The 8154-nt window shown below is 43.6% G+C and overlaps 1 non-coding gene across 1 annotated transcript; it reads left to right on the top strand.

Annotated features, from left to right (window-relative positions):
• Nucleotides 1-4158: 4158 nt before the first annotated feature.
• On the top strand, nucleotides 4159-4251 carry LOC148093545 (small nucleolar RNA SNORD66). The gene has a single exon (XR_015714314.1). It is a non-coding gene; the product is annotated as a small nucleolar RNA SNORD66 (small nucleolar RNA).
• The last annotated feature ends 3903 nt before the right edge of the window (nucleotides 4252-8154 follow it).

The raw sequence follows: 8154 nt of genomic DNA, 5'->3' as shown, positions 1-8154 counted from the left end.
CCTTTAGGACTTAAATCCCTGCCGTCTACCTAAGAAGAAAACTTCCCTCAAATATCCCAAGAATGGAAATAATTGCTCCCCAGTTCATCCTGGTTCTTGGTGGGGAATGGAGGGAGGGTGGGAAATAGGAAAATGTTGCCGTTTCAGATCACTGAACCTAAATAGATTGGCTATGTCTCCTGTCAAGGATGAATTAATGCCTTAGGCCATTAAAATTCTTGTCATTCTGTCAAGCCTCTTATGACTTCTGATTTCACATTTAAGCGGGATGGGGGTAGAACAAGGCTCTTCTAAGGGCAGGAACAGCCAGCTTCAAAGCAATACTCCTGTCCTTCCTAGCAAGATCCAGCAAAGGAAACTGCAGGACGTGCAGTTAAATCTGAATTTCAGATAAACAATGAATAATTTCTTAGTATAAGTATGTCCCAAATATTGCCTGAGACATTCTTATATTAAAAAATAATTCATTGTCTATCTAAAATTCAGACATATCTGGACATTTTGTATCTTATCTGGCATTTGGCATCTTAATTCTTCTCTAACTCACACCTAATTAATTCCTTGGTCCCAGAATAGAGACACATTTTGAATGTATGTTTATTTAATTGCAGCAACTACACCACTGTAGAGAAAGTCAACTGTGGTTCCATTAGCACTGTGTCATAACGAGGGAAAATATTGTATTTCCCAAACTCCCATGTGTTAAGGACAATAATGACCTACATTAGAGGTGTTTCCTTTGTGGCAATGGATAAGAGGCAGAAGCAATGTATGGACCTCAGTAGTCTTATTCCAAATCCCATGTGTGAAAGCAACAAAAAAATTCCCTTTATAAGGTAATCATCAGCATTTCTAGAATCTTCTAGCCCTTGTTTCTCGAATCTTGCTCTCTTTTCTGAACTTCTTATTCTTGCATGCTCCCATGCCAGCAAATGCAGGTAATCCATGGGGCCAAATCTCTGACAACACACACATCCTTAGGGCAAATGGATGCAGGTAGATTGGGGGCCTCTCAGGTTGGCACTTTCCTCTCCTGTCCACAGAAGATGCTAGCCTGGCTTGGTATTGCAGCTGGGTCCCTCTCCATGACTCTGAAAGGGGGAAAGTTCTCCTGCAACTTGGCAGAGCTCACATAAATCTCAAGTGTGCTCCAGTTTCCCAGCTGCAGCGTGGGGCTAATAGCACGGTGGGTTAAAGGATTCAAACAAATATGTGGAGTGCCGAGAAGAGTGCCTGGCACATAATAGGTGCTCAATAAATGTAGGCCCTCATGCATGTGGGCAGGTTAGGGGAACTAAACTAAGCCTACATTTCCTCTCCCACAAAGCTGCCACCCTGCAAGCCCAATGCCAAGGAGCGCCATGTCTCCAAAGACTTTAGCAAAAGAAATAGGCTCCCCCTTCATCCCCTGCCCAAGGTAGGAAGAGATGAGCTTGTCCATAAATCATCCTTGTTGATGCCTCGATGCCTCACTTTAGAGACAAACAGAGGCCAGTGGGCCCTGGCTAGAAACTTTGCACAGAGGCACAGCATTTTTCTCTGTAATGCATGAGTGCCTCACTGTCTCGTCCTGCTAAAAACAAAAAGCTAGCTGCTAAGAGTGAAAAGAATGAAAAATATTTCTTGTAATGGATCTTTATCCTTTGGAGCAGTCCAACATCCAAACCATCCCTCCCATTTCATTAATTCATCCATTCGACTTACATTTATTAAGTACCTACCTTGTCCCAGGCGTTATTCTACGAACTGTGGATTTAGCCATGAACCCAGGAGATCAAAATTCCTGCTCTTGTGGAACTAAGATTCCAGTGCTTCCTACTTGTTTTCCAAACCATAGATCCTCTTTTTGCTTCATTTCACTAGCGTGCGTTCTGTTGTTTTGTTTGCAACCAGAAACTTGGAGCAGCACACTTCTGCTGAGGAAAAAGAAGGATTTGGGAGATATGCTTTGGAGTTTTAGATCTATCTCTATACTCAGACCTCCAAATCTATGATAAAACAGTCCAGAGAAACATTATCAACACAAGTATGTTTTTTGTTTTCTCTAGGACACATCTCCAGGGAAGTGACACAGATAATAAAACAAATGTCGTCAATTATTATTTGTTCTGGGCAAGGGGCAGAAGGAAAAAAGGAAGAAAAAAAAGAGTATGTCCCAGGCTGCAGTAGTTTGGGGACAAATAAACAGAAACCAGGCAGATAACCAAGAGAACTGCCTGGATATTTTAAGCTCTCCATCCCTCAGTAATGGATTATCTTATACAGACTGATGATGTAATGGCTTCATGGGGTTCTTTTCCCCTGAAGAACCAAGATTATGCATTTTCCCCTCTGTCAAATACACAAAGAAAGCAGGACACCAAAACGGGATATCTGCAGCGGGGAAGAGAGTCAATTTCCTTCCCATCATGGGATCTCTCAGCAGGTAAATATTGATTACATTTTTCTGGTGCCTCCAGCCATTATTTCCAATACCACTGCCTGCTGCCAGATACGAATTTCCCCTCTCATCTCCATGGGAATATCAGATAGAGTGAGGGTGAAATGTTTCGTAAAGAACCCTGGCAGAAAGTCACCTTCTAATTATGAGCATTTAATTCACTTCCCCAGTACTGGTATCCTTGGGACATGACAGCAAGTGTCCAGCCTGAAGATAATTCTTCCCCTGATGCCACCTGCGGTTCAGGAGAACAGAGCTCCAGTCCTACCCCAGAAGGTAGGAAAAAAGCCAGAATCTTGTTGACTGCTGGAAAGCATGCCAGACTCCTTCCTGGTGCTGTTAGTTCTCATATGAATTATTAACGCAGCCTCAGGGATCTGTTGGGTAGCAGAGGTGTCAGAGGTAAAAAGCTGGCAAAGGTGTTACCCTGAAATTGGCGGGGGCTGGTGATTAATCCGCAGCCCTATGCACGGTGTCACCACTGTTGCTGGCAGGCTAGAGGGGAGCCACTGTCAAATTGTGCCTTCGGCAGAAATGCATTGCAGGGAAGATTTACACACACTGCCCACAGAGGTCGTCTCCTGACACCAGCTTTGTGGTCATGAGTGGGAGGGAGGAACAAACAGTGAGATTCTGAGCGCCGAGCTCATCACTAAAACTTCCAGCTGCAGAGCTTAAGTGCCTGCCAAGCTCCAAGTGCTCATGGTAAAAATGCACAGAAGTAGGTGTCCAATGGAAGGAGTGTCCCTGCCTTAGGTTCCCCCAGAAGCAGATCAGGAGACAAGGACTTAAGTTATTTATTTGGGAAGTGGTCTTGGGGAACCCCCTTAAGGGAGTAGGAAAACAGCCATTGCAGACTGTGTTATCCAAAAATTATTGCTCTGGGCAACTGGAGCACAGACCCAGTAGGAAATTAGAAAGGCCCTGTGGAACACGCCTCGGAACTATTCCCAACCTGGGACTGCAAGGCTGCAGTGTTTATCCACAAGCTCCCCATCTGACATTGGGTGACTCCCGGGGGTGAAAACTCCTTGACATGTCCAGGTTGAAGCCAGAGGAAGTGAAGAAAGCACTGAGAGCATCTACAGTAGTTGCCATCAGTGTATTTGGGGATCATTTGTCAGATTCTCTGTGCATACGTTGACCCACTATCCACAACTTAGTATGGCCAAAAGAACCCTCAAATGTACTTGGAAAGAGAGAGGCCCTATGTGAACTCTTTAAACTTTCTAGCTCAATCTTTTCAAGTATCTTTTGAAAGAGTAATACCTTCCCCACATACTTCCTAGAGTTATCATGAATGCAATTATGTCACCGCACCTCCGGCCTTACTAACACTACTTAGTGACTTTCAATATCTCTGAAAATTAAAACTAAAACCCCTTAGCCTGGTTGGCATGGCTCAGCGGTTGAGCATCAACCTATGATCCAGGAGATTGAGGTTTGATCCCCAGTCAGAGCACATGCCCAGGTTGTGGGCTAGGTCCCCAGTGAGGGGCGTGCAGGAGGCAGCCAATCAATGACTCATTATTGATGTTTCTCTCTCTGTCCTTCTCCCTCCCCTTCTCTGAAATCAATAAAAACATACTTAAATAATAATAATAATAAATAATAAATAAAACCCCTTATGTGGTCCACAAGGCCTTATATGGTCTTGTTCTCTTTCCATTCACAAGTCCCTCCCCCACTGACCACTTCTTAAACCTCCTGTCATGTTACCCCTGTGATGGCTAATTTTATGTGCCAACTTGACTGGGCCACAGATGCCCAAACATTTGATCAAGCAATATTCTGGGTGTGTTTGTGAGGGGGTGTTTGAGTGAGATTAATATTTGAATGAGTAAACTGAGTGAAGCAGATTGCCCTCCCTAATGTGGGTGGGCCTCATCAATCGGTTGAAGGCCTGAGCAGAACAAAAAGGCTGACCCCATGAGTAAGAGAAAACTCCTCCTATTTGACTGCCTTGAGCTAGGGCATAAAGTTCCTTTTCCTACACTTGAACTTGAACTGAACCATTGGCTCTCTTATGTCTCCAGCTTGCTGACTGCAGTCTTGGGGCTTGCCAGCCTCCATTATCTTATGAGCTAATTCTTTATAATACATCTCTCAGATAGATTGGTAGATGATAGATGATGATAGATGATAGATAGATAGATAGATAGATAGATAGATAGATAGATAGATAGATAGATAGATAGATAATAGATAGATGATGATAGATAGATAATAGAAAGATAGATAATAGATAGATGATGATAGATAGGTAGATAATAGAAAGATAGATAATACATAGATATAGCTATACTACTATATATAGATAGATGATGATATAGCTATAGATATAGGATATAAAGATACAGAGATATAGCTATGCTATTGGTTCTGTTTCTCTGGAGAACTCTGAATAATACGTAGATATCCTCAGTCATTGTGCTCAATCTGCCTCCTTAAAGGTCCCTTACTTCCTCCTACCAAGTGTTCTTTGCACACACGGTTTCTCTGCCTGGAATGTGTTCTGTCACCACCATCACCATTATCATAATCCCTTACCCTTGCCTGGCTAACTCATGCCCATCCTAGAGCTCTCAGTGCAAACATTACACCCTCAGAGAAGCCTTGCTAGAAGGTGTAATTCTGGGGTTAAAATTGCCATAGTCTCTGCCTACACTCTCCTCAGAAGGTAGAGTAGCAAATGCATCAGAAGCTTAAGGCATGGGCGCACTCTCTGACCCAAGAATCTGCACCTAATAATTTGTTCTAAGCATATGCTTCATGTTCATGCAAATAGATCAAGGATATTTATTTAAGAATGATTCATTAGAAAAGGCAAAGGGACAGAGGAAAGGAGCAAGGGACTATAAAATGGACCAAGAAAAAAAAAATTTAAATACTCAACACTAGGCAATTGGTTAAATACATTGTAAACATTCATCCATCCACTGGAGTACTATTCAGGCATGAAAAATGATGGTACATAGGTATAATTGTTGACATGAAAATGGGTCCCATGATACATCACTAATTTCAAAAATGGGTCACAGAATAGAATGTTCAATACTATTCTATTCTGAAGGTATGTTCAGTGGGATTTCAAATGTATTGTGTGTGCGGGGTGGGGAGCGAAAGGGGGGACAGAGAAGGAGAAAGAACAAGAGGAGAATGTGTAGATTGTGTCTGCATTTAGGACCACAGAATGTTTGGAAATATTTTAAACTAGTTTCCTCCCTCCTCTTCTTTCTCCTTTACTTCTATGCCATCCAAATTTTCTATATAAAACTTAATAAAAGGGCTCAGTTCTAGGGCAAAAGTAATAACTTTGACATACCCAGCCATCCAAATACATTGCCCTTTTAATACTCTGCTTTTTTCCCTTGATTGAGGGAAAGGAAATAACAACTGGGATTGATCACTGGCAATTGGTTCTCCCCCCCCCCCCACTTTTCTCCTCTTTGACGCCTACATTTGCTTGGATGACTTCCCTCCCACCCCCCTTTCCTCTCCCCACACACAACTCCATGTAATTCCAAGTTCCCGTTAAATCAAATCAGAAAGGAAACACAGAAAACCCAACCCCAGACTAAGAGGTTCTCCATACTTCATGCTCACTGATAACCCTTCAAGGTCACAGTTAATTTGAGGTGCCTCAGTCCCGTTCCATCTGCTCCCCTGTTGGAGCTTTCCTGAGGAGCTACAGTGTTTAAAAACAGCCCAGAACAGTAGGAACCAAAAGGAGATAAGCATATGTTTGTGTAAGCTGAAAAATTGTCCTATATGGAACAGAGTCAAAATAAATCAATAAAAGCAGTTTCAGACAAGCACTGAGAGAGAAACTGTTAATTACTGGTATTACCATTGATATCTATTCATTTGAGACTTTTGTTCAGCAAAGGCAATTGCTTGGCCCTGTTACATAACCAAAATCAAGAGAATTTACAGAGAGAGAGAAAAAAGCATTCTCAGCTCAAATTCAGACAAAGGGATTGAAAGAAAATGAGACAAGTCATAGTTTCTGGGGATTTACTGAGACAAATCAGCTCCGAGGAGACTATGAACCTGCCCAATTTTCTCCCAGTGTCACCCATCCTCACGTGGTTATATTCTCTGCATATAAATTTCAAGTTTGAAAGAGCCCAGATAGAGATGCTTTAAAGAGACTTCTCCACAATCAAAAGGTTTTCTCCTTATCAGAAGGGATTTCTGTTCTTAGCTGAGTCCTTTGAAAATATATACAATCAAACCACAGAGCTTAATGATTAAGAGTGAGGAGTCTGCAGTCCCAAAGAGTTGAGTTCAAGATCCATTCCTGCTCCATCCTAACTCAGTGACATTGACAGGTTACAGAGGGTTTCTGAGCATCTTTCCTCGTTTGTAAAATGAATATAATACAAATGCCTACCTCATAGAGATGTGTAAGTCAACATCAGTGCGAGGTTCTCAATCAGTGTCTAACCAGGAGAGAAAACCCACCTGAGTACTGAAAACAGCAGGATTTTAATGCAAGGAATTAGCTGTACAGGTGTCAAAGGACCAAGATGTCAAATGGGACAATGAGGTGATCCTACTTTAATGCAATACTTCTAGAAGTCTAGACTGATGCAGAAAAAAAATCAATGATGAAAATAATATCAAAACTGGAAATAAAGGTAGGATCCAAGCCCACACTCACATAAAGCAGCCTCACTTGAATTATCCTAGTCCCAGCCGTGCTGGAGTTGAATAAACAGCAGAAATCTACAGTAACTCCTAGGAAAAGGAACCGAGGGAGGGTGAATGTTATCGAAGCCCAGGACTAAAGCTGGGCCTTCCCACAGCATCAGGAGCCACAGAGGAAACAGAGATCCCACAGGAGACAAGGAGAGGAAAAACTACCATGGCATATCCCCCTCTGCCCGCCTTCCAGTCTCCCACCGGTGCCTCCTATCAGCCAAACCCAGCTGCCAGTCTGCCCATGTGGGAGCCTGCGAACCATGATCTGCAGGGGGAGGGCAAGGGGTGGATCTGAGTCCAAATAGGTCCAGATGGCCCAGGTGCGTCACTCAGCTCCCCTTCCACCTAAGGGCTTAGAAATGTGAAGACAGTGTCTCCCTGAGCCTGATTTCCAGAGTAAATTTCTCGTCATTTGAGACTGCCACCAAGATGATGACAGATGGTGGTGCCCAGCAAGACTAAAGGGATGTAAGGTTTTGTCCCAGTTATGTCATCTCCCACATCGTTCTCCACATAATGGGGGAAGGGCCTGGCATGCCCGTCTCCAGGGATAACAGGTAGTGACATGGACAAGAACATACGATCACTCCCACTCGCTCAGGATTCTTGAAGTTACCGAATCAGAACTGCCCCAAACTGATCCCCTATTATAACTGCGGGAAGCTGGGGAGACACACATAAAGAGAGGGCGTGCCAGCAGGATTCAGACTCCTCGGATGCTTGTCCTCAGGACCCTCAGTCCCAGAGGGAGGTAGTGAGGGGCAGGATATGGGAGAGAAAGTGAATATCCAGCTAGAGCAGACTTTCCCCTGTGGCAGCTGCCATAGGATCAGGGAACCAGGGTGGCGGGAAAGGGAGTGGGAAGAAAAAATACAACTGAAAATGCATGGAAAGTGGAGAGCACTGGTCAGGAGCAGGGAGCTGGAGGTCAGACGGGTTGAATCCTAGTTCTCTCCGATGGAATGCATGACCTTGGGCAAGTTGCTGACCCTCCCTCACCTGGGCGT

The sequence above is a fragment of the Miniopterus natalensis genome, chromosome 3 (assembly GCF_054644295.1).
Source record: "Miniopterus natalensis isolate mMinNat1 chromosome 3, mMinNat1.hap1, whole genome shotgun sequence".
Classification (NCBI taxonomy): domain Eukaryota; kingdom Metazoa; phylum Chordata; class Mammalia; order Chiroptera; family Miniopteridae; genus Miniopterus; species Miniopterus natalensis.
The sequence above is the reverse complement of the archived record's forward strand: the minus strand, read 5'-3'. Positions and strand labels throughout refer to the sequence as shown.